General features: G+C 39.6%; 1 long non-coding RNA gene across 1 annotated transcript; it reads right to left on the bottom strand.

Annotated features, from left to right (window-relative positions):
* Positions 1 to 1,025: 1,025 nt before the first annotated feature.
* LOC308408918 lies at positions 1,026 to 24,226 on the bottom strand. Its single transcript, XR_013973869.1, has 3 exons — positions 24,144 to 24,226; positions 14,855 to 14,924; positions 1,026 to 1,449 (listed from the first exon to the last, which is right to left on the bottom strand). It is a non-coding gene; the product is annotated as an uncharacterized lncRNA (long non-coding RNA).
* Between the last annotated feature and the right edge of the window lie 1,239 nt (positions 24,227 to 25,465).

Raw genomic sequence — 25,465 nt, 5'->3', positions numbered from 1 at the left:
GGATTGGCCCGTTTGTGTTTGGGAAGGAGAGTAGAAGGAATGACATGGGCCTTGAGATGAAGAGAGTTACAAAGACCTATCAGAGGGCAGAGAGTACAGAGAGCAGAAACACCATTGGCTACTGAGGAAATCAGACATGTCTTCATTTCTCCCAGCCATCCTCGCTGAGTGTCATTTCCTCACCCGAGGAGGGAAGCATAGGGGGGTGGGTGAGGATCAGGATTTGAGTTTCTGTTTGTGAGTGTAAGTGTGCGTGGAAATGTGTGTTTGCTTGCGTGTTGTGTGCAGTAAACATAGAAATACAGAGGGATGAGCATGTAGATACTGATAGCACTCACCTCCTCCAAAGCTGGCCAAAATACAAAGCAGCCTGCGCATTCCTAGTGTTGTCCTAGCTGAACACTATGAATGGGATGCCTGATTCATAGACATGCAAGCTTATCTCCTAATAAACTGCTGCAGCTTTATCACTGGATGTTTTACATCTGTGTTTTAATGGCAAAAGTATCCCAAATCACACAACTGCTGTTGAGTATTTGCTGATATTTTCCTTCTGGCAAATTCAATATAATGCCTGCAGTTTACTGGATCACTTAGCAGTTTGTCACAATAACATGTGTACTCCTGCACACAAACACAAACACAAACACAAATTTAATTTTCTTCTTTTGTGATATTGTTGTGTTTGTATACCTCTTTGATCATGCTCCAATCTTCCTGTTATGTAGTATGATTGAATCTTGTGTATTTTATTTTCTGATTTTGATTGATCCTTTCTTCCCTACACCTTCTAGAGTACATTTTTTTCCCCAGCTCATTCATCTCTGTTTATATTCAGTGAAAAATAAATAAATATGTATTAACATGCTGAAATAACTCGTTTCTGTCTTTATTGCTTTCAACATTTACTCTGTCATTTCCAAAAGCTTTCTGCTGATCTACATTTATTCCATTTATCAGGTGTGCACACGTGCCAATTGTGCAGCGTTTTACATACTGATTTGACAGAATTTCACAGTGGAAAATCTTCCTAAAACACACAGTTTTGATGATGATACGAGACGTTACTCAGTATGTTTCTGCTTGTTAGGATGCAGTTGCTTGACTCTGGCTGTCTTCACAGTGATATGACTGGGAGCAATGGGGCTGAGCCCCAGCCTAATCTCTCCGCCTCGACCATAATAGATCTGTGTGGTCTAAAGGCCCTCTGGGGGCACCTGGCTCCCCTCCCTGCCATCTCTGGCTGAATCGAGTGTTGAGGCCATCCCAGCGCAGAGACCAAGGGTCAGCTTCAAAGGCCTCCTGCCCCCTTCCTGCCACCTGGTGTTCCATTTCGGTCGAAGGGTGCATTTCCTTTCCAGTCCCTCCACCCTCTGTTGCCCTTCTCAGAACAGGTTAAGGACATCGAGCTGGTACAGCTCCTCCCTGTGATCTCCTTCAGCCTCCTCCCTAGCCGCCCACATGCGGAGACAGGGTGAGAGATCAGTCCCACCCAAACATCACAGAGACACCATCATTTGAAATATAAGTCTGCTTTTGATTTAATCGAAGCCCAACAATATATATGTCTATACATTGAAGTAATTTGGTAGTATATAGTGAAGGATCTGCTACATTTTTATGAACTTGAAGGTGTGTAAGGAACTTCAAATCTGTAATCCACAGTTTGATTGTGTAAAGTGCATCATTAAAAAGTCCCGAGTTTAGTCATAGAGAAAATAATTACTTCCACACAAAGAATGAATATTTATAGCATACCTTTTAATCATATTATAACACAATATGTGTACATTGTTCCAACAGTTTTTTCAAAGGCAAGAGCTTGTTTATAAAGGAGCATTAAATAAGTAAACTTTTTGGCGGTCACTTGAAACACATTTTATTATTAACTGAGCACCATATCATCTATGGTATGAATAACTCTCTCTCTTTCCCTGTTGGTCAAGTAAAAAATGGCAGGACTATAAAACACACATTTTTATCTTCGTCAGGGCTGCTGGACAATAAGCTCCAAGAATACATATTAATCAATTGAGATTTTGAATCTTTTTATAATGCTGGACCATTTTTTCCCTCCAATACATTAGCAGATCTCAGTATGTCCGCTACTCTTGTGAACAGGGATGAGAAGGAGAAAGAGGGAGAGGAAATAAAGGTCTGATGAGTTTGGCAAAGAGAAGATGGAGGCTGAGACAGATGGCATGAAGTCTGCAGCACTCTGGCGTGGCTCGCCTGGTGCTAAAATCCTCCTCTCTCACATTCCAACAAATCCTACCAGGAGGCTGGGGAGTCTGTCACACCACTCCAAGTATCCACACAGCTCGCTTCACCCTCCTCCCCCACCCACTGTTGCCCCCCTCGTGCAGCCGAGCCTCTGGCCACTCTGTATCACATTTCTACTATTTTATTCTCACGTACGTATAGATTCACATATTTGCATATTTGCGGTAGGTCATGTGGACCTTTACAGACCTGGTAAGATAAGCAGCTCCAGGGGTGCAGATAAGAAGAGAGGCCAAGTGCATAATGAAGAGATGCGGCCTTGCTGTCACTGCAGTATAAAAACCTTATTCTGTAAACACTGGTGCAAATCATAAGGGAAAGACTGTACCATCCATTTATATCAGAGGAGACTTAAGAAGCTTTTTGATTAGTTTCACCGCAGTCAGCATCAACCAATGGTCTTGAAGAACAGCTGTGTTACCCAATCTCAGTCCGAACATGCTCCTCAGGCCCTTATTTTAAGGCTTCCCTTGGGCCTTACAGTCCAAAATGGACAGTAGTTTGACTGATTACACATAGCACAAACTAACAACTGGATCACGGGCTCCACATGACATCTTCATCTCCAAATACAGTACTATTGGATTGCCTTTGAATTTCTGAAGCATGCTTTCTTTCACCATCTCAAAGTGGTTCATCTAACAAGAACAGTCTAATTTATTTTACACTATGCTCGCTCCCCATGTCTCTTCCTCGCTGTCTTTCTGCCTGCCTTCTGTTTGTTCTAATGAATGACTTCTGAAATGAGGTGCTGCTGTGAGGAGGTCACAGAGGGCTTCAAAATCACATTACTGTTAATGATAATAAAAAGAACAATCTGTGTTAAACCTCTTGGATGTTTTCTTTTCTCTCTCCATATGGAGAGAATGTTTCATCTGCTACTATTTTGAACATCGTCATGTTTGGAAGTCTCTGCAATTAAAATGCACACTAAATATTTTCATTTTCATTTTTGTTTTTTTTGGTGTTTTTATGCAAATGTTGTCTCTTTGCAGAAGAGTGTGTTCTGATAAAAAGGTATGCAGTGGTGCGCCATCTGGATTACAAAGTACATCACCAAGCACAAAAACATAGTGCGGCATAAAAGGTTTACCAACAACACCTAAATTTCAAATGCGACTGTACCGTTTTATAAACAAATGCAATAAAAGTAAAGTAAAGGTGACTTTACCTCTTTGTGTGTACAGACGCTACACTGCAGATCTAACAACTACGACTGATTTGCATCTTATCATATGTATAGTTGTAATTTGTATAATAGCAGTCAAATAATAACAATAATAACAATTTGAACAGCTTCTGAATAAGTTTTAAGATAAAACTCACAACTTCAGGCAGATTCAAATAAGTTTTATCTTTCATGTAGGTTTTCAACACTAATGCATCATATGAGAATCTGACACCAACGTGTTTGCTGGGGTTGTTTACGTGGATGTCATCTTCACAAACAGATCACCATCACCACAGAGACAGAGTTTCTGGCTGTCCTTCCTACGTGGCAGGGCAGCATGGCGTCCCCAGGCTCATTGGCACTGCAGCTGTCACCCACAGGATGGAAAAGTGGCGGGGTCGATGACTGCACGGCGTGGCTTCTGGCAGCATCCCTCCCTTCCTGGCCCGGTGAAAGGGCAAGGATAGGGAGCCCAGTCTCTCAGTGCATTGATCGAGGGCCAGCCCTCCATTAGCCAACGTTAGAGCTAAAGGTCAGCTAAGGCCAACGGATGGGTCCTGCATCCGCATCCTATGGAGTGACTCATTCTCACATCCAGGGATTGAGTCCTTGTCACTTTGGTCTGCATTACCCCCTACTTCTGGTGGCCACATGAGGATGCCCATTCCTCTCAGAATAGCCCCCTCCCCGATGAGCGGATGCACCCTACTCAGTGACATTTTTTTTTTGGGTTTGGTGTCAACCACATTCTCCATTATTTTTGCTTTTACAGATATTACTATCTCCTGCCAAATTAAAACAGCCTTCCATCTCATTTTCTCCAGCAGAAATTGCTTAATAAATGAGCAGGGCCTGATTTGCACTGATGATCACAGAGCAACACAATTGCATCAAATTGCTCACCCAGAGATGGTGCACCACATCGTGCTGATCACTGAGTGGCAACTACTGCCTGGTGTGGTTTACATTAATGCCGCCAGGCTGTGAAAGGGGATAATTGTGGTGCTAAATGCTGTAGAGGCTGACAGGATCCATTTCTTGACTTGTCAAGGGCAACAGCAAAAGAGTGGGTCATGCCGGGGTCTATCCACACAGAGGAAGATGAACTTGTTCGCACAAACATGCATGCACACACGTGGGCACATGGACACACACATAGCCAGACAAAATCAGCCGCACTCCACATAGAGATGATTGTCTCTTTCTCCTGTCAGGTTGGGCTTTTTTCCTAGCCATAGAGACCTCATCCTGGGAAATTGAGCAATTTCTGATTGAAAATAGTGCCGGTAATTAGAGCACTCACTATTTGTAACCACTTGGCAATACATTAGTATGCAAAGCTGGCAGCCAGCTTATCTTGGGGAAAACGTTTGTTTCCTTAATTGCCCTCTTAGGACAAAAGTGAACGGGGTGGGTGGGGAGGGAAGAGAGTAAAATGTTAACGTGCTGCAAGCTCAGAATAAGAATGGAGCCTGTGTGTTGAGGGGATGTGACTCCCTGAACACAGGGGTTAAACTCCACTAATAGGCTGCATACAGCACACATGGGTGCACACACACAGATACAGAGTAGTGGAGCATGCATACACTCACATATGGGCACACACTGACACTGGCACACAGGCACATGGAGGCACAGACAACAAGACAACTATGATGAGCCCATACATTCCAGAACACACACAATTAGGCACAATTAGCTCCACAGACATACTGTATTGTGTAAAATTAGACACGTGAATACAAGTGTTCAGCACGCCAGTGAATTAAATGGGTCTGTCTTTAAATCCATTAAGATGTGAAACACAGAATGGCTTTAGTTCCCTCATTTAGTTTGATAACTCTTTCTCAAACACTCACTTCTCAGTCTGGAACACTCATCTTTATCAGGAGACCTGATATAAAATTGTGCTCATACTTGTCATCTAAAAAGTGTCAAGGTTTGACTGCAATCTATGTGATATATTACAGTTAAACATATGGAATTTCTTAATAGTTAAGTCCTATAATGCCTCAGTTATTATTCGCACCGCACTTCTTTAAGGACTCTTTTACATTGGAAGCAGAGGTGAGTCTAACATGCGAAATTCTCCATTATTTTTCTTGCCATTTTAGGCACAGTAAGCTGGACCCTAATATCTATATATTTGCACACAGAAAAAAAGTTTCGTTTTTAATTAGAAAATGTGATGCAAATTAATTCTTTCTTTGCTTAGTGACTCCAGAGGCATTTTACTTTGAAGTAGTTGCTGAATTACTGTGATTTCCCCTGATTGTTGGACAAGAGTATCTATAACTTAGAGGACCAGACACATTCTACATTTTCTAAAAACACAGACCAAATAAAACTTTGTACCTCATGGAAAAACAAGGTAGAATTATTAAATAACCCTTTGCTCATAGATTAAATTGGTTTCCATGATACATGCGACAACTGTATGACTGAAGGCCTACGTTTAACTAATAAATATCCAGGCATAGATATTGATATCCAGAAAACGTGATTTTAAAAGTAATGGATCTTGTTCCTACATATAAACAGGCTAACCTCAATCATAAAACTTTATTCCTTCTGATACACTAATGGCGCAGTCAGACCTCAGATGTGGTTTGTATATGTGTATCCTGAAGACTATTAGCCCTTAACTCAGTTCAAATCTTGTAAGCTGGCGCTTGATATTTTTTGGGCCCTTTAAAAAACACATGAATGAAGTAAATGAAATATAAGAAACTGCGATGACCCGCTGTACTGTTCTCCTCTTTGAAGAGGTTATCACCACATGTTGAAACTCATCTTTCCAAGTCTAATCCGCTTACTCACAAGCAAGCACAAAGACGCAAAATCATTTCATATTAAGCACAATCAAAGTCAGTCAGCGCGGGCTTCTAAATTGCAATAGAAAACGTACTTTTTTCAAACAGCTACATTTGAGTGATGAAAAATCAAAACCACTGCAAGCGCCAATAATGGAAAATGTTTTTTTTTTTTTTTATGACAAATAGACTGTGGGTCGAATATCAGTAGCTTACTCCGTAATACCCTCTGCTGTAAAAAAAAAAAAGAAAGAAAGAAAAGAAAAAGAAAAAAAGAAAAGAGACGATTTTCTATAAATTAAAATACAACAAACATAGCTTTGGTTAAGTTTAGATTTCATTTACATTAACTTTTTTTTCGTCGGTTTTATCGGTCCTCAGCCAAACTAAAAAGCACAGTAATGCATAAAATTAAATATTTAAGAAGCTGAGTGTCAAAATTAGTACTCTGAAAGCACTTTTTTTGTCCTCGTTTTAAAGTTTTTAATCTATTCTCCAACAGCACGGCTTTAATGACTTTCACCAAATACCAGCACAAAAAAACAACAAACTCAAATGATGGGAGTAGAGTAGTTTGCGAAAACAATCATTATTAATTTCAAAATCAACAGAAGCCTTGAAGCTACAGGTGGATGAATACTGATGAAAACGTCACGCAGAGAGGGGGCCTATACGGGCCTTCTGATGTACTCTTATTACAAAATCCGCATTAAAACTGTTTTCCAATTAGTTTTTCTTTGGCCACTAAAATCATGAATCGTAAAGAGGCCATGGCGTTGCATATCGGCCAGTTTGACTTTTATCGGTATCCCATTAAATTTCCCTCTTTTGTCTCCGACATCTGTTGCATTTCATATTTTTAGTGAGGACACATGAAACGAGGTGGACTAAGCAAAAGTTTATGGGAGCAGAACAGATCGGAAAAAAACAAACTATGTTTCTATTCAAACGGCAAAGATTACGAAAAAATAAAAGCACGGACTCTAAAATATCATCTAAGTCACATCTGTTGGATCGCACCTGACAGACGTGAGGGACGAAACCCGCTCGCAACGATTTTGAAAATATTTGGAAGAAATCGTGGTAGGACAGCTGATATGAAGACAAATTGGTTCTGGGGGATGTATAAATTGGGCGGCGTTAATAAACCAGTCCTTAAATTGTTTGTCTTAATTGTTCAAAAACTGGAAATATGAAGAAATACGTGCAAATGTTTATTTACACCTCAAAATCACGTGCACGCGCGGCGGGTGGTCGATGAGACTGTATGGGTGGGTGTTCCACATGCTCCAATTTCATGTCACCAATAATATCAGTCAATCAAAACTAATAATTATAGATTCGATAGGTCTAATTAAAGGTATTTATCTCTGCCTGTGTTCACTGGGTTATTACTCGAATTCGGGGCTTCGTTTGACGAGTTTAAGACACCAACAGGATGTTTTCCATTCGTCTTTGCAGGCTAAACTATAATGGAGGCTCCGACTGAATTCAATGTTTTTGCATTTTGCCAAACAAAACCTGAACCAACACAATAATGAATGCCGTGTTGCTTCAAAAGGAATCCCCCATTTAGACCATCTCCTAAGAATGTAAGGCTTCCTTAAAGTTGTGAGGGCCAAAATGGCTTTTGGAGAGCTGAATCAGTGTCCGTGTGTACACACCATGTCCAACAAAAGCAGGGGCTAATCCACCTAATTCACACAATGCACAGGGCCCTGTTTACATGGGATATACTCACACAGGGGCCCTCTGTCTCGTCTTCTCTGTAGAACAGACCGAACAAGGTATCCTACAGATGTTTTCGTCTCTCTCATGTGATGAAAGGCAATATGAAAGATCACCGACAGAATCTGCGTCAAATCCAAATCAGAGAATGTGACGCTAAGCGGAGAGCATAAATATGACTCCGTCCCCATCTTTCATCTTATTTTTTAGTCTGTCTGCATTCCTTTCATACTTTCATAGGAACCATTCCACTTTATTTAAGCATTTATTTTGCAGTGAAGGAAAATATTACTCAACAAAATGTGTAAAGTTATCATATCAAAGAGCTAAATGTATTTATATTTGAACATGAAGGCCTTTTGTTTGTATATTTGGTCATAACTGGTCAGTGAAATAAATCATAAAAACAGACAACACCTAATTGTATTCAGGCCTTTTTTCTTTCTTTCTTTCATTTTTTAACTAAAGCAAATGAGCTGGCGCAGTTCTCCATACAGCACCTAAACACATCACACAGATGAATAAAAGCTTTAATCTGAAGAAGCTTGCACCTAGGGACTCCACTAATTACATTTGAGCGCAACAAACTTAAGTCAACATGTTATGAGTCAAAAAAGAATAAATTACAAAAAACATCACATTCCGTCTATTTTGTAGCAGGACGGTAAACGTACAAATAATTCAACTTTAGCTTACAGCAACAACCTCAGTTTAATGTATTGTAATATTAAAATTATGATTTCAAATTCGGCCTTTAAGTTTAAAAATGTCTTTTACAGGATATAACAAATATTAAAGTTTAACATCTATATTTTCCTTTGCGATTTTCTTACACGCATACACTGAAACTACACCAGGTTTCCCACAATTATAATTTTCTATCCAATATGAATATTTCCTTTTATACTCAGTGAAATTTCCAAATGATATCTCGCCTCTATATCTATTTAACCTCATAATGTTAAAAAATGTTTTAAACAAAATAATATTAATAATAATAATAATAATAATAATAATAATAATAATAATAATAATAATAATAATAATAATAATAAAATAGCGTTTCCGTTTTAAGGAGTCTTCGACAGACTATGCTCCCAGTCCAGACTGAAAAATGATGTTATAATAATGTTCCAGAACATAAAGGGTTAACACAATATGCTACCTAACGAACAGGACTAACACCGAATGGCACGTTGTTTTATTTTACACTATTAACTATTTATTATATAATGAAGAGATTTGGCAACCGACACGGGTTTTTTAATTACTTTCATTAACGTCCCAGATTTCCTCTTTATTCGACTTAGAGCCATTCACGTCGTTCCCGTCTGTAGGTGTGTTTCACTGTTTCCATAACTGCATTTTTTCCAGAAGGGGTAGGTAATTACTTTGGCACAGCCAGGTAAATTGAAATATTCTGCTTTAATCCTCACTAAATCCCCATTCTCAGGACACGGTGATGTGAGCAGCAGAGGAGTCATGTGGTGCTCCGGTAGCTTCTTCAGGTGAGCGTCGCGTCGCAGGGGGGCGGAGGATCTTCTCTCGACGCCATAAGCATAAAACAAGATTACTAGATCTTTATCGTCGTTTCAGCGTTTCTACCCCCCCTCGCAGAGCTGCTACTTCACAGTCTCAGGTTCAGACGGGGGAACGTTGCATAATGTGCAGGAAATGAATTGTAAGTTGTTTGGGAGAGGGGTATTTTAAACTTAAATTAATAAGTCATAAATAAACTTCCCTGCGTGTTTTCCAGGGTGTTTATAAGCAGGTGAGCTTGTTTATGTAAATTAATCTGGAGATGCATTACAAAAACAGGGCTTGATAGCTTTGCTTTTCTTGCCATTTGAAGCAGGAGAAGCTCTTCACGATCACTAGACATTAAAAATAACATTTTTGTCGTCTTATAAACAAAACGGGGAAAAAAACATCTACGACTGAGCCAGACTATATTTCAAGTTTTTAGGTATAGTGTCTCTCGCAGGAGTAAATACTGGCAGAAGTTTGTACCTTCTGCTTGTCATGGTGCTGCCTGAATTTACCTTCCCCATATCTTTAATTTGTAGTCACCAGGAATAAAAGGCTGAATCTCAGCTCTGGCAGCTCCCACGTCAGTCTTTGCAGGAGTGGGTGACAGAGAACAGCAGAGGCAGATAGCATGCTAAAATCGCATCACTAGAGACCCCACATCAAAGTAGACCAAACCTCATATTGAGTGAACTTTTAAGCCAGAAAGACTGTGTGACATCAGAGCACCTAAAATGTGACTGTCATGTTTTTCAAACTTCGCTGAACACAAGCTCAAAGACTTGAGAAGTATTCAATGGCAAGCGCCGTTCAAACGCTCACACTAAGATTAGCAGTCTTTGTCTTACAGGAACCTCAAAGACCAATTAGATTGAGAGATGTGTGTGACGAATTTGTCAAAAATAAGATGATAGATACCACTTTGACAGTGAGAAAACATGGCTGGGGATTTCAGTCAAGCTCATTCATTGACAAGACACTGTCAGACAGTGTGTCAACTTCAGGAGACCTGCCAGTTGAGAAAGATACAGCTTGGAATTGAGACTGATCAATTCCCAAACTGCCAACAAGACGTGGCTATGATAGCTGCACTTTATTTTGTGAAGTAAAAAAGTAAGGATTGCTTGGATATATTGTCAAGTTTTTATGCATCTTAAGCCTTCACCATCCCAAGATACAGAAGACAGAAAAAAAGCCTAGTGCATAATATTTATCTGCAGTTTCAAAACTTTAACACCAGAGTTTTAACCTTTCCGTATTTCTTTTTGGACACACGGAAGTGGCATATAGTGTACGTGGTTTTGTTGTTTAATGTACACCAATTCAACACGTCTGGTAGCTGAGCTTGTCTTTGGCCACTATTTCTGAAGTGAAATCCAATACTCAAAGCATTTTCCTCTTCAAAGTAGTCTCCTGTTGTGCTTTGTGACCACAATAGTGTCAATCTCATACTTTCAAAGCCTCATCTTTGTGTCAGCTTTGAGTAGCTGTCTATACATGCCTCCGAATAGACTTGAGGCTTTGATGGCTGGTTTGAAAACAGTTTGCAACAAATTCTAAATTGGAAAAAATAAATAAATCATTGATTTGGCTGTGCATTTAATTTGATCCATAAGCACAAACTATATTTCTACCTCAACTTTGTAATAAATGTTAGTAAGCTTAGATATAGCCAGCCGCAGAAAGAAACATCCAAGTCAGCTGTAAATTGCAATCCAGCACTAGAACTCCAGCAGTAGTATGTGGTGATGATTAAAAAATCTATCAGCACAAGACAGGAAGAAAAAAATCAGTTTCAAAATGGACATTACCCCTTTTAGACCATTGTGTTTATAATAAATGTACCAATACTTTATTAATCCAAGAGGAAATTATGTGAGAATTTCCATTCATTTTATCACATAAGATGAATGTTAGTCAATAGTTCCAGCCCTAGCGTTACATTTGTACAAGCACAAATGATCTTGTTTTTACTGGTTTAGTAGTTAACAATGTAAGGTTGGTGGGCATGAAAACTTATCCCAAACAATTGCCGTTTGAAAGGCTGCATTTAAAGGCATGCTAAGTGATTGGGATGATCAAATGACAATCAGAAGAAAAGAGAGGCAATCTCAATAAACTTTGTCATTCATCCATTCAAGGTTCAATCATATCACAGGCGTTTTGCATAACTATGAGACACTGGTTCTAATCCTCAAAGGGTTTTGGGGCTACTTGGCTTTGCACTGTAGTCATTCAAGGTCGCAACCCGGTAGGAAATATGGGCTGCCATAGCAACACAAAGATGGCCTCTAAAGGCTTAGCATAATTCTTCCCTAATAGAAAAATAACAGCGGCAAATCCCATCCTTAGTGAACTACCTCATTTGACAGAGGCAGACTCCCACCTGTGAAGCACATAGTCACCACACCAATGCTCTAAGACTACGATAAGATGAAAAAAAGCCCATCTCTGGATGGGGAAGGGTGCCCTAAGCTCAAGCTAAATTCTTTCTCTTCTCTGAAGCTGAAAACGGCCCACAGTGTGTCTTTGGCTAGCTTTAGGTTTTTGAAGCTGGACAATACAAGCTGCCAAATGAATCGTGCTCTCTATATAGTAGCCTACATAACTTTGAAGTGCTTAAGCCAGACTCTGAGAAAAACTTCTGGCATCAGAAGATGGCTTATATGTGCTCAAATCTGGGAACTGTTCTTTACCTTTGCTCTTGAAAATATTTAAACTCAGTCAGACCTGTTGAACGAGTGATCATGTCTATGATAAATCAGACCAGTTTTACTCTTCACAAGGTGTTCTAGTGGGAGTTTTATGACACTGGGACGTTTTAAACCTTCCTAGTAACTGTCCCCACGCCTCTGATTGTGATCACAAAATATGTGATCCCCCTCCTTTGTCCCCCCCCCTCCGGTTTGTTGCCAGGTACTACGAGATGGATTCTTGTCACTGTGTGAGTTGCATCAGGATGATGAGCACTGGGGAGAGAATAAATTACCGCCACACTTTAGAGTGGGAGGCATGTAAGTATCAGCAGCTACAACAGAGCATCACTCTCTGCTTATGGAATCGCTAATGAGGTGAGGTATCCAGCAATGTTGCAGCCATTGTGATTGAGCTAAAATCAAAGGCTTTATGAAATCATTACTGTCAAAGCTAGCTATGAAAATCAATGATTGCCCAACATGGTTTCCTGTAAGAAGTATATGGTGCTGTTTTGTCGTATGCAAAAGGGAGAGGGAGAGATTATAGCAGGAGATGTGATGCTATCTCTACTGTGTGTCTGAGTCAGCCATTTTTAGTTCAACTGGATTTCTGTTTATTCGCTATGTGCAACAGCTAGAGGCTCATTGTCTGGCTCATGCATTGCATCTTCTCTGTCAGTGTGCTTCTATAGATGCTTGCCTTATTCAGCTGGGTTTAAAAGAGTTTTTTTTCCCCCAGCCCATCTGGATGAGTCTCGCTACCTCACACTGGACTGTGTAATCACATCATTGTCAGTGATGTTTCTGTTCAATAGTGTGCAGCCAAGATGACAGAGCAGAAAAGAGAGGAAGATTATCATTTTATCAAAATATCCTTAGAGCTCAGCAAAAAGCTACATGGTTTGGGCCTTACTAGAACACCAATATTGAAATAATTAAATCATAAATGATTCTCCAGCCTAATATCTTCATTTCACTGAGGTAGATTTGCTCTATCTTAACATCTGGTACTTGTGGTTCCAACAGTCACGAGGGTACTCTAAAGGGACTTTTTTATCATGCAAATTAGAGTTCAACAGCTTTCTTGTCTTATCAATTCATCTTTTTGCTGTCAGGCAAATATGCAAAATTCATGTATTAATATTCTATTTCTCCCATTATTTTAAGGCATTCACTGTGACACAGTATTGTATTTAAAACAATATACTTTTCTTTGCTGTTCTTATCTTTATTTAAACTCCTTTGGCTTGCCTAGATTATGGAGCGATTGATAGTGGTGTCTTCACATTAAATGGACAGTGACATTCGTAATGGCCATTTGCCGGACGGAATTTCATTCCTGTGCCTCAAGTGCTTGGATGGATAGCAGAATAGACTAATTAAATCAACGCTCCACGAATGTCCAACGAGAGCCCAGATTCTCCTCCCTGAAGGGGAATCCCACTGAATACCGGCCTGTAAGTCTCCTGTTTCAGAGTCTTACACTGAGCACCGTTCTACATCAAAGCTTTCTCAGCACCATGTCTCAAAGATTCACATCTCCAGGAAAGAATGGCTTCTGCTGAGATATGGACACCTCTGGTCTCATTTAATGTGCAAGGTCCCCTCCCCCTCTCCAGGCCTGAATCCGAGGATAGAGTGGCTATCTGACGAGATCACACAGAGAGGTGCGGGAACTTAAAGGCAAAGAGTTACTGAGCATCCTACCAGGACTCTCAAAAGGGTTCTATTAAAGCATGTTCAATATGCCGGTCAGGGCTTTCAAAGTGCTGCACACCCTCTAGCCCCGGCAAACTCAAAGGGCATCAGTGCACATTCAGTAAGAGGAATCTGGCCCCCATTAATTTAATGAGTCCAGGGTATTAGTATGCCATAGCCAGCTATGAAGTCTCCTTTTTTCATCTCTAGTGGAGTTTTAAGGAAAGATCCCCCAACTTGGGAGTGACAAAGAAGAGCAGGGAACAAGGTGCAATCATCTAATCTGAGATAAATTTTTAGCTGTCAGTCCTCAGAGGGCAATTTCCAGTGGTTAAGATGTCTTGTGCAAGCTGGAAATCCACATAAAGAATGCAGAGTGGCACTTTTACTGTCACCAGGAGAACTTCGCTATCTCTTTGTCATGATTGCATCCTCGGAAACCAGACACGAAACTTGTAAAAAATAATGGGCAGGAATTGGCACTTGGAGACGTATTTGCATAACATATTTGGAAACATGCTGTGGTCATTACAGCAGCGCGAGCACTTCTTTTTCTTTTTTACTACTCTTGTCTACTGTCACTTCACGGTTAATTAGACTTAAAGGAGAACACACATCCCAGCAACTATACAACATCTGACACGTAACTGACAGTCACCTGTAAGAGATTACAGAGACAGTGGAGTTTGCCAGGGCCTGTCAACCAGGAAGTAGCAGCTGCTGGAGCTAATTAAAGGCATAGTAACATGGTAACACATCCCAGCTAAGGGACACATCAAACACTCCTCTTCATGCAAGTGTGGAGTCTCATCTCTGGGATGTTGAGGCCTTCTGTGACCTGTGCTGGGAACCTGCTGGGCCCAAGGCTTGACCTGAGAGCTGCGGGGTGAACCAGAGTGGGTCAGGATCACTGTGGGGTGCACCTGGACCAGACTTACCTGTGTCTGTGTATCTGCATACCAAAACGTGGCCATGTGGCTGTGTTGGCGCGAGTACATGGACTCTGACCTGAACAACAAAGAAAAGGAGAGGCTTGGGTGAGAGGTCACAGAGGCAGAGGAGGATTAGGAAAAACACACATAAGACACACTGACTACATATGATCAGACAGTCACATATGGCTAAAAAGAGGTAGAACCAGACACCTCAGATGTGGTGATGAAATCCAAACCTATTGTAAACAAGTCCTTTTACAATGGATTGTGCTAAATTATGCATAAATACTGCATAAACATCGACTTAAAGTCAACATCGCTGTGTACATTTAGTTATGTCCAGATTTAAAAGAAAATACATTTGCCCTGTAGCAAATTGAGAAGCCGTTTCAGATTTCTGTCTTTCAAAATAACACTGAGCTCAGTCATAATGAGCACTCGCGCTGAACAATAGTACCTGAAGCCCACTGAGGAAAGGTTGTTCCAGCCAATATTTATAGACATTTGATAAAAGGAAAAAGATAAAAGAACACATAGTTGACTCTCTCTCCGGTCCGTCTGTTCTTTTCTCTCTGAATCTGTACGTCAGTTTTAGAGCCTGTGTGTAACTAACCAGAGAAATCGATCCAAACAAATCTCTCATGAAACTTTTTCTCAGATGCAGTTACACTGATAACATGCTTAATATAACTGTGGAAATATTTGCCTATTACTTAGTGCGCAACTTAATTAATTCCGATCTGAATGTTTATGCATAAATAAGAAATGCATTTAGATTTTCATCAATTTCTGAACCAAATGTTTTCCTGTTTGCTTACATCAAAGTCACCCTGACAATACGTTACTGCATGACAGGTCTGATGAACAAATCACACAGGTTATAGCTCCTGGTGATTCAATATTGACTCTAAAAGGAGCATAACAGAAGGATGTAGACGTCACTTGTGTGGAGTGATTTGGCCCTGTTGGGTGAAAGGCTGTGAATGCTGTGATATAGCTCTCAAGCCGGTCTTGCTGCCACATGTAGGAAGACATCTGCAGTACGTCACCATGGCACTTCTCTCTGGGGAGCCATGCTGCAGCACATGGGCCACCTGAAGCAGGTCTATGTCTCCACCTGCCACATAGAGCGCTGACATGTGCTCATGCAGGGATGCATGTTGGTGGACCTGTCTACAGGCATGTAACTGTCAGCGCCGACAGACACCAATTTGCCACCATCTTGGGAAGGTGAACATGGCACATGTGATGCATGCAGAGAGCAAGTTCAAGAGAGGACTGTAAAATAGAGATTTTTTGACATTTTATTTATTTATTTATTTTTACTAATACTCCACAACAGCAGTGAAAAAACTCAGTCTAGCCTGTGCCGGGTATTTTCTGTGCCTGCCAAGTAGCAGACCTAAACAAAATGAGAAAGCCCTTGACTCAATTTTGGCGGCCTAATATTATTCTGCCACCCTAGGAAGCCAGGGTTCTCTTGTTGTGTAAAATAGAGGGAAGGCAACTTTCCCCCTCACATCTTTATGGCTTCATGCTCGGAGTTACTGGCTGTGAGGGCCTGAGTGCTGTGTGCTTTTAAGCAGTTGTCGTGTGGTCTCAATCTCTTTACACTTTTCTCTGCCAGTCTCCTCTCTACCAGGCCTCCCCAAACTGTGTAATCAGCAGATGTCTTTACAGAACAGCCGTTTGCCACGTGCACACCGTGCATTCTTTTCCAGTTTCATTTTGGAAATATATAATTTCTTCATTTAGATTATTATTATTCTTTCAAGCCCAGGAGCCATGTTGATTTGGTTCTTAATGTGGCCAGAGGCTGAAAATACCGCTTCACTCAGCAGTTCAGATTCAAATGCTTCAATGATATATCTTAAGTCTACTTACGTTAGTCCATTCTATTATACTGCAGACCTGCTGAGTTAAACAAACCTGCACAGACTAATTCATCAGAACCCTTTGGCCTTCATCAAGACAAAGTCAAACTACTTGACACCAAAAAAGAGACCAAGAACTCTGTTCTCACGCTAACATTTCAGGGACAAATTTCTCAAATTTCTTAAAAAAAAAAAGCATCATAAACAGCGAACTCTGTCACATTTTTTAGAATAAACACCGGAAGCTATATATTTTTGAAAATGACTAATACACGCTTCACGTATCTTATATTAGTCTTCGTTGCATCACACTGCCTCAAAACTATGAAAGACTTACAACAATCTGAAGTTTTATAATGAAGAAATGTGTGGCATTGCCCTGAAATACATAAATGCTTATATTAAATTGACAGATCTAAGACGATATCGACTGGAATACCCGGTTGTAATGCTTACTTTCACCGACATGAAATAGACATCATGATCGCAGACAAACATGTTATGAAATATAAGTTGCAATATCATTACAGTAATTACGTCAGTAACTCAACTTGCGTATTTCCATGCCATATTACTATACTTCAGCCATGCATTTCAAATGGAAACATTTTGTGGCACGTGGCTGCTTACAGTGTAAGTATTTTACACGTCTCACCCAGAAGGATTAAGTTAAATTTAGCTCTGTATAACATTAAATGCTGTTTAAGTGTTACTAGTAATAATGAGCTGATAGGATAGTAGGTATAGCAATGCAAGCAAGCAAAATGTACACATGTATTCCTACTTTTTCTGCTATTACTATTAGTACTTTCACTTGAAAAATAAGTAATGCCCATATGAAAGTCAAGAACTGTTGATAAAACTAACTTTTTATGGATTAAAGCTAGCAGACGTCCACCCATTATGGGCATGTGGCAACAAGCATTTTCAGAGCACCACTTGGGCACCATCAGGGCACCACCATGCCAGTGTTTCTTGTCTGTCACCAACTTCAATATTGCTGCAGAAGGTGGCAGACTCGTGAAGGGCTGGGTATCCATGAATTGAGCTGTCAAAATTAGAAAAAGGCAAAGTGGGTCATGCACTGAGGCAACAACTAAGACCCTAGGGGGATGCCATAATATCCCTCGCTAAAAAGTGATTCATTACTGTAAGTTAGCACATCAACAAAATATTTTCAAATGTTTCCTCATTACCATCTAAAATAACCCAACAGTTACAGGGGCTAATTATTTCACATAATTGTGTCATATTAAGTCACATAATAGTGTTGATACTTCTGTCACTTACTTAATGCCTAACCTGACCTTCGATAGCGATTGTGTTAATGATAACTCCACGAATTCACTTTTTTCTATTAATTGCCGATTTTGCTTGTATAATGACATGAAGATAGGGAGGTGTATGAGTGTTGTGTGTGTGGGAGTGTGTGTCTCATAAGTGGTAATGTTAGACTTGTGCACTTGGCAAGCATTTTTTTCGCTCCATTTGGTGACAGATTGGGTTTAAATAACATTATATCTTCACAGTTGTGACTCACAAGCCTCAGTGTTACAAAGTCAGGGTGAGGTTTAGCACTTCAGATGAGGATGAAGGAGGATCGGGTCGCCTCACTTCGTCTTTTAGTTTGTCACTTTATGCTGGGCCTAATCTGGGACTTTATGAATAACCTTTTACTGTTTTACTGACACAATCAATCCACTTTTCCCCCAACTAAACCCATGGTTTTTTCTTCATAGCTAGCATTCCCAGTGGTAAAATGGGCAGAAACACGAACTAAGAACGACTGAAACTGCTTGTAAACCTCTGCTTGAGACATTTTACGAAAATGTTCTAAATTCGTTCAACAGATAAATGTAATCAAGTGGCCTATATTTCATTGGAAAAAAAGCATTTGGAAAAGTTGTGACATAAATTCAATAACACCAGTGTCCAGTAGTTTAAAGAAAAAGATGCAACTTTACATTGATTGTGACACGTTGCATGGCGGGGTGCTAAGCATTGCTGAATACTTCCTAGTCAACACAGCACTACATTTTTCGACATGACTTTGAATATTTAAGCAGAGGTCATAGCAGGGTGCATCTCCTCTTGCCTCTCTGAGCCCCAGGTAGAAGGGCATGAAGAGGGGTCTTAATATTGATGCTCCGGGCCCAGAGTGCTCCACAAACGTTAATGTTGCACTGACTCTCTGAACCAGTATACATTACTGTCGGCCCTGACTCCCTCATCAGCCATGTTTGTTTTTGGTGGTGTTATGATATCAAAGACTAACTGCTTTACAGCACCTCCTGGTGCTCCCCGGGAGAAAACTTCTCCTTTTGGAATGAAGAATTCACTCTACAGATTTAAAGGTAGTAACATCGCCTGTTTCGCCATGTGTGAATTTGATATTATTTTGGTCTTTCATAATTTAACAAAATGTTGTAAACTTGTAGTGACTTTATTGAAGGGAGTCGGTATCCATGTTATTATGAAGACTTTAAGCCAACACGTGCGGATTTGGGCTGATGGATTCTTTTTTGTGCTGTTTGTTCAAAGATTGACTTCAGACGCTCCACAGGTAACTTTCTGTTTTAACTTTTTTAACTTTCTTTTAAAGTGAATCCTGGCTGTGTGGCAGATGAAGCATAAACTGTGATGTCTTTTTCAAGAAGTGAGTGTGGTTTATTTGTTGTCTCTGAAAGACACACAGGAGTGTGGCCTCATGCTTTAGAGCTTTGTTTACGTGCTGCTTTGGCCCGCTTGTTCTGTCCTGAGCTGCCTGTCCCTCAAATCCAAGGCTTACTATGAGGTGGAGCACAGAGGAGGGATAAGGGCTGTCCCTGCTGCTACTAGGGAGTGCACGCCAGCAGTGCATAGAAACTAATAAAGATGCACACTGGCAGAACCCATTGACCAAGCAATGAGATGTCACCATAAACAAGTGGCAGGACGTTGGCAGTTAAACGGCTGGTTTCATAACACTAGATGAATTTTAATTTTTAATTAAAAGACATGCCTGTTATTTAAGATCTCAGAATATACATACTACTAATATGACTAATATCAGTTTGTTTGGAAGTGTTATTTTGCAATTTTTCCATTCACTTTTGACTAGACGTGGCTATTGCTGTTTTTAAATACTAGCTATATGTTAGTAAATCTCCTCAGTTCAAACTTGCACATCAGAGTCCTTAAAACGGGCATCAGCTCTGGCAGTAACATCTGCACAGGACACATCTCATGTATGTCATTTTTGCAAATACAAAATAACATCCTTGAATCAAAAGTGATGTCTGGCAGTGCTCAGACGACTCTTCAGATTTATCATGTAGTCATGAAACTTTTAAGACCATAATAATCCATTTGTTATAGAGCCTTAGAAGGTGCAGAAAACTCAAGGCCCAACTCCCAATTCCCTGATCTCCAATTAAAAATGTTGATTATATTTCTGATTATTAGTCTTAAATGATTTATTAACAGTTAATTATGTATTTGCCTTAACAAAACAAGAACGCCACAATATATCAGATTTCCTAAATTATATCTTTGGAAAAGAAAAAGCCCAAAGTCCAGAGAGCAGGAATAGCACTTGTGGGCCTAAAATATGAGTGCTTTAATTTGATTGTGTTAAATTGAAGCTTCTTTGAAGAACACCCACAACTCTCTTTAGCTATTTATTTCTCATCAGTGGTTTGACTCTGACATGTCTCTTTTGTACACCTGAATTATGGTAGGGCTAATTTAAAGTACATGATGCATTTAAAGAAATATTTGACCACAACCTTCAGGCGAATCAATTTAACCTGAAGAAATGAAAATGAGGCTGATGTGGCATGAGCAGGCCACCTACCTGAATGCATTCTGTTCAGAGATAATGATGGGGTGTTTACTTTATTTTTGGTCACATTGTCGTTATTATTGTGATTATCATTTTTGTTTCACACGATACACAGCATACTCATATCACAAGATAATAAAGAAATACAAATAAAGATGCCCTTTTTAGAAAACCTATTAGCGGTACACTCTAACTGTTGATTAATCTAATTCCAAGACTGTGTTTTCTGTTGACGGAAATGTTCCTTTTGCTAAAGGAACAGTGATTTGAATTTTTCTGTCCCCGTGAAATTTTCAAATTCCTGGCATTTCACTAGTGCTGAAAAACACTAAAGTAATATCAATAAAAAGAAGAAATTTGCACATTATACAGCATTGGTAAAATGTTGTTCAATGTTAATATTCAGTCGCGGATTTTCGCTGAGTGAAATTAAATTAGGACAAATAAATTTTATTTGAAATTACTGTTGCGATTTAAAGTTAAGGGTGGAGAGCATGCCTTTTTAAAAATAAAAAAAAATGTTTAATGAAAAAAATGAAATAAATCAAAATAATAATGCGCAAAAATGTATTCACAGAGACATTAAGAACAAAAACCCATCAAGAACTATTTTAAGGTTAATTGAAAAAACGTATTTTCGGTGTTTTGTTCTGATTTAAAAAAAATAAATGTGTAAAATCGACATAAAGCATAAGGAGGCAATGCACATTTTTGAAAAGGTAATTAAAACAAAAATAACTTTTTTCATTACATATATAAGAGCTTTGTTTTGTCCTTTCATACACATCCGAATACTCTCTGTAAAAAGAAAAAGCTTTAACAAACTCTATGAGTTTCATTGTAATTTCAGCAGATGGAGATATCAAAGTTCGCAAGAATTAATAAAAAAGTTTTCCTGCTAATGTCAGACAGAGAACAATCAGAAAGTAATTATGCATACATTTTGTTAGTTTAGCTGCTTGTTGAAAAAGCCATCTGTTTATAAGATTCTTTGTAATTCTTTTCCATTGTTTTTTTTACATCTGCAAAACTTATTGTGCAGCATCAAAAGACAATGAAATTCATTAACTCTCCGTGTCTAATTGGCAAGATTCTCTTATTTCAAGTCTTTTTATTTCTTCAAGGGACATTGTCTTGAATGGGAGGCTCTCATCTCAATCAAATAATATGCAATGATAAACAAGAACTAGAGTTTTTGATCAAAAAGTGCAACTCAAATCAGATGTTTCTGCTGGACTGAAATGTGAAACTTCTCCCAGTTTGTAAAAGGAAAGACGCCATCTGTTTTTTTATGATTGTCTGTAAAGAGGACATTAAACTGTCAGTGGTGTTCCTTGTATTTTTGCAGACAGTGACATACTCCCACAAATCATCAGTTCTTTACCAATCTTACTACATTGTATTTAAACCAGTAGGTCAATTGTAGTTAAAGTACAGACAATAACTATTTGCTTTTCATAGCAGTTCTTTTATTTAGGTTAGTGTAATGGCATTGTAAAATCAGTTAATTTAGATAACGCCTGATTAATTTGATAGATTACCATGATTTTAACAGATAAAATTCCCAGTTTAATTTTTCATTATAGTTTCAAAGACTTTGTTCTTTCTTTCTTTTATCTGTTTGTCTGTCTAAGAAACATTGAAAACGATGGCAAAAACTGTAAAACCCAATTTTTCTCCTCCACATTCTAAACTTGAAAAGCCGTGATCAGTGTGAAACTATAGTTGAGGAAAAACTTAGCAGTCTTATCCTTTAGATTTCAAGAAAACTATCTCTCCCATGATTCCTCAAAGTTATAAATGCATAGGGAGAAAAAAAGGGGGGAAAAAACTGAAGGCTTTCATTCTGTCATACAATGAAGGCTTTCAACTGTTTATGCGCTCACTCAATCCAATATTCAAGTTTGTTAAAAAAGAATAGTTATTTTGTTTACTAAATTTTTGTCGACGTCTTATTAATTGTAAGTAATCCAACGCCAAGCAAACTAAACTGCACGTGTGTTGAGTCAGTGTGAAGCTGTGGTGTAACGAAACCTTTGGCAAAGTGATTCGCTTGTGTAATGCAATAATACTGTATATTTGAAATAAAAGGTATTACAGCGATATCTAGCTTATAAAACAAACTTGACAAATGTAGCATTTTACACTCCAGAGTCCTCGTAATGTCGCTATTTGCAGAAGTCAACCATCTAGTCGCTGATTTCATGTAGAAGCATAAGCATCAGCTCCATCTTCTTCCTCCCCAGTTAGCTTAGCAGCAGCGGCCATTTTGTCTGATTTTGCATTGGTCTAAATGTGTATTGAAGGTCACGAGAAATTTCTGGCAATTTCTGCTAAGGAGATGGTAACACCAGCTTCTTGAAATTTTTTTACAGAACAGGTTCTCTTACTTTGAGCCATCAACCAAGATGGCGAGCAGAAAATGCGAATTATATCATACATGCGCTGAGCATGTTCCAAGAAATAATGCTTTCATTTTCTGTTCACTGTTCATTATTAACCACATGGCTGTCAAATGTACATGCATACAAGACATTCATGTGCAGGCACATCAAATACTAGTGTGCGCGCACACCCACACCCACCCCTGTCCCATAAATATTCACTGATAATTTATGGGACAGGGGTGGGATTAAATAAGTGTATACTTCTTCCCACTCCCTTTCAACATGTAAATTAATCAGAATGTTTTTTTGTATGTAATTTGTATAGTATATTTTTTTTTCTCTCATTTCTTTTCTAAATGTACTTGTATATTGTTCACATGTTGAAATAAATTACCAATCAAACACACACACACGCATAAAATAAGGTGAGCTGATCCCATTCTTAGAGACTGCGTCAACCACCCGCTGATTTCACTGCCACACCATGTAGACAACCAACCACAGGATGTATACACCCAGCTGTCCAGAGGTCACCTTGGCTTGTTTACTTGACTGGAGTGGATGCACAGTGGCAGAGTGGACCACCGCTATCCACAACAGCTCATCTAACAACATGTGTTCATGCTCTCACCTCTTTTAGGAACCTGCGTCATCTTCGGGGTAAGTAGCACAATCTGTACTTTACCCAAGTCCGCTGCACCAAGGAGTAAAAACTGTGATGGACAGACCTACTTTACGACCGCTCTTTCTTTATGTGTTTAACTCTTTGAAAGTCTGTCATTTACACTCACGTCATCAATTAGTTATTATTCTACCAATTACTATCTTCCTTTTTAACTTTGACAGAATATTTTACTTGAAATTAATACATTTTTAATCTAGTTTTTCAAAGTAGCAGTGGGCTACTGGGAGATTACTGTAAAACACTTTCCTCTAACACTTTTCTGAGCCTGAAGTAGTAGTGAGCATACTGTATATCATTGCAATGGAAAATTACACTGCACCATTATGACACAGGAGCAGCAGCCATGCAATTGCACAAAGATCAATAAATGCATTTTTACAACAGCAACAAAAAAAATCATGGTTAAGTGTAATTGGTCTGTGCGTTTCAGCGTTGGCCCATTGTCACTTCACAGGCCAAATTACCAAATCTTAGTGCTATGATACATTTGTAAATAGTACGTACTAAATACACAAACACTCACCTCTGCACTGCTTAAACACCCCACTTTGGAAACACTGGAGCTCCAAAATCTCCATGTTATTGGCACAGAGGGGTAAAACGACTGTGCGGGAGTGAGGCCCGGAGACTGGGCTTTCTGTGTTTCCAGAGAGCTGCCCTGACCACCCTGGTAAATATAGGAGAGCAAATCCTTTTCAGGTTGAGAGTATGACACGGGACTGCCACATAAATCAGTGTAGGCCCAGCCCGGCACAGGCTGGGAACGCCATGGGAGTGGTAGGCGGCTCTACGGTGAGGTTTTTGGGGAAGGATTATGGATTGAGACGTACAGCTGGGAGGCTAAAGTTACACTTTTCATTACCACTTCGAGGGGGTCTTGGCTGCCTGGAAGCCAGTCAGATTTGTGAAGACCTCTTTCTCCCCCTGGAATGGTTGTAATTCTGCAGGCACATTCTTCACCTGAGGATAATTGTTTTTGATATGGCAAGAACAATTTGGCCAAATGCGATGGGAAGTTTCTTTTTTCCTTTTTTTTTTTTTGCAGTGGAAGAAATAAAAAAAGAAAAAGGAGAGGGTATTGTGAAATGTCCTCATTCACCAAAAGACCAGAGTAAAGAGAGAGCAGTATGCCCCCTTCTGGCTCTTTTCTTCTCTCCCTCTTTTCTTCTTCTTTTTTCCCTGGCGTCTGGAGATGTGAAGAAATGTCTTTTGATCAGCTCTGACAGAGCCTGGGCCATGTGAAGAGGGTGGCTAGCAGGACTCTGCCAATCCATGCAAGGCAAAAATGTTCCTAATAAGAGAGTAATAAGCTAACGAGTGCTGGGTGTCTGTCTGATCCACATTCTGGTTACCGTTTGTGCCAGCACACCCAGTGGCTTCTGACGTGTACCCGACTCTCATCAGTCTTTGGACTATTTGCCAGGTCACTGCGTTTCACCTGCCCAGTCCCATATGCTCTCAGCAATGGTGCAATAGTCTGAAATTTAGGGACCTTGTGGGCACAACTAAATTGAAATTGGGAGCATTCTATTTCAAATTTTTACACACAGCGTTTGGAATTGACAACGTGTTACGTTTGCTGTGCTGGAAATATACAGGGGCAGAAAAATAAAGTACGGGGTTGATTCTGAGCAAAGAAAATTTGTCTCACCTTGCCCACACAACATCAACTTAGGCTATTTCCACAACTGACTGCTTCCATTGTATTTGTGGGTTTGAAGTGGTCACATATCAAAGGGCTCTGTCTCTGCAGGGTGGATTCTCTGGTACTCTGTACAGCACAACAAGGAGATAGTTACCTCTCACAGCTTCTCACTGCAGCCCAAATAAACACATCACCTCCAC

This window comes from Rhamphochromis sp. 'chilingali', assembly GCF_963969265.1.
Source record: "Rhamphochromis sp. 'chilingali' genome assembly, chromosome: 13".
NCBI lineage: Eukaryota > Metazoa > Chordata > Actinopteri > Cichliformes > Cichlidae > Rhamphochromis > Rhamphochromis sp. 'chilingali'.
This window is presented reverse-complemented; position numbering and strand designations above follow the sequence as displayed.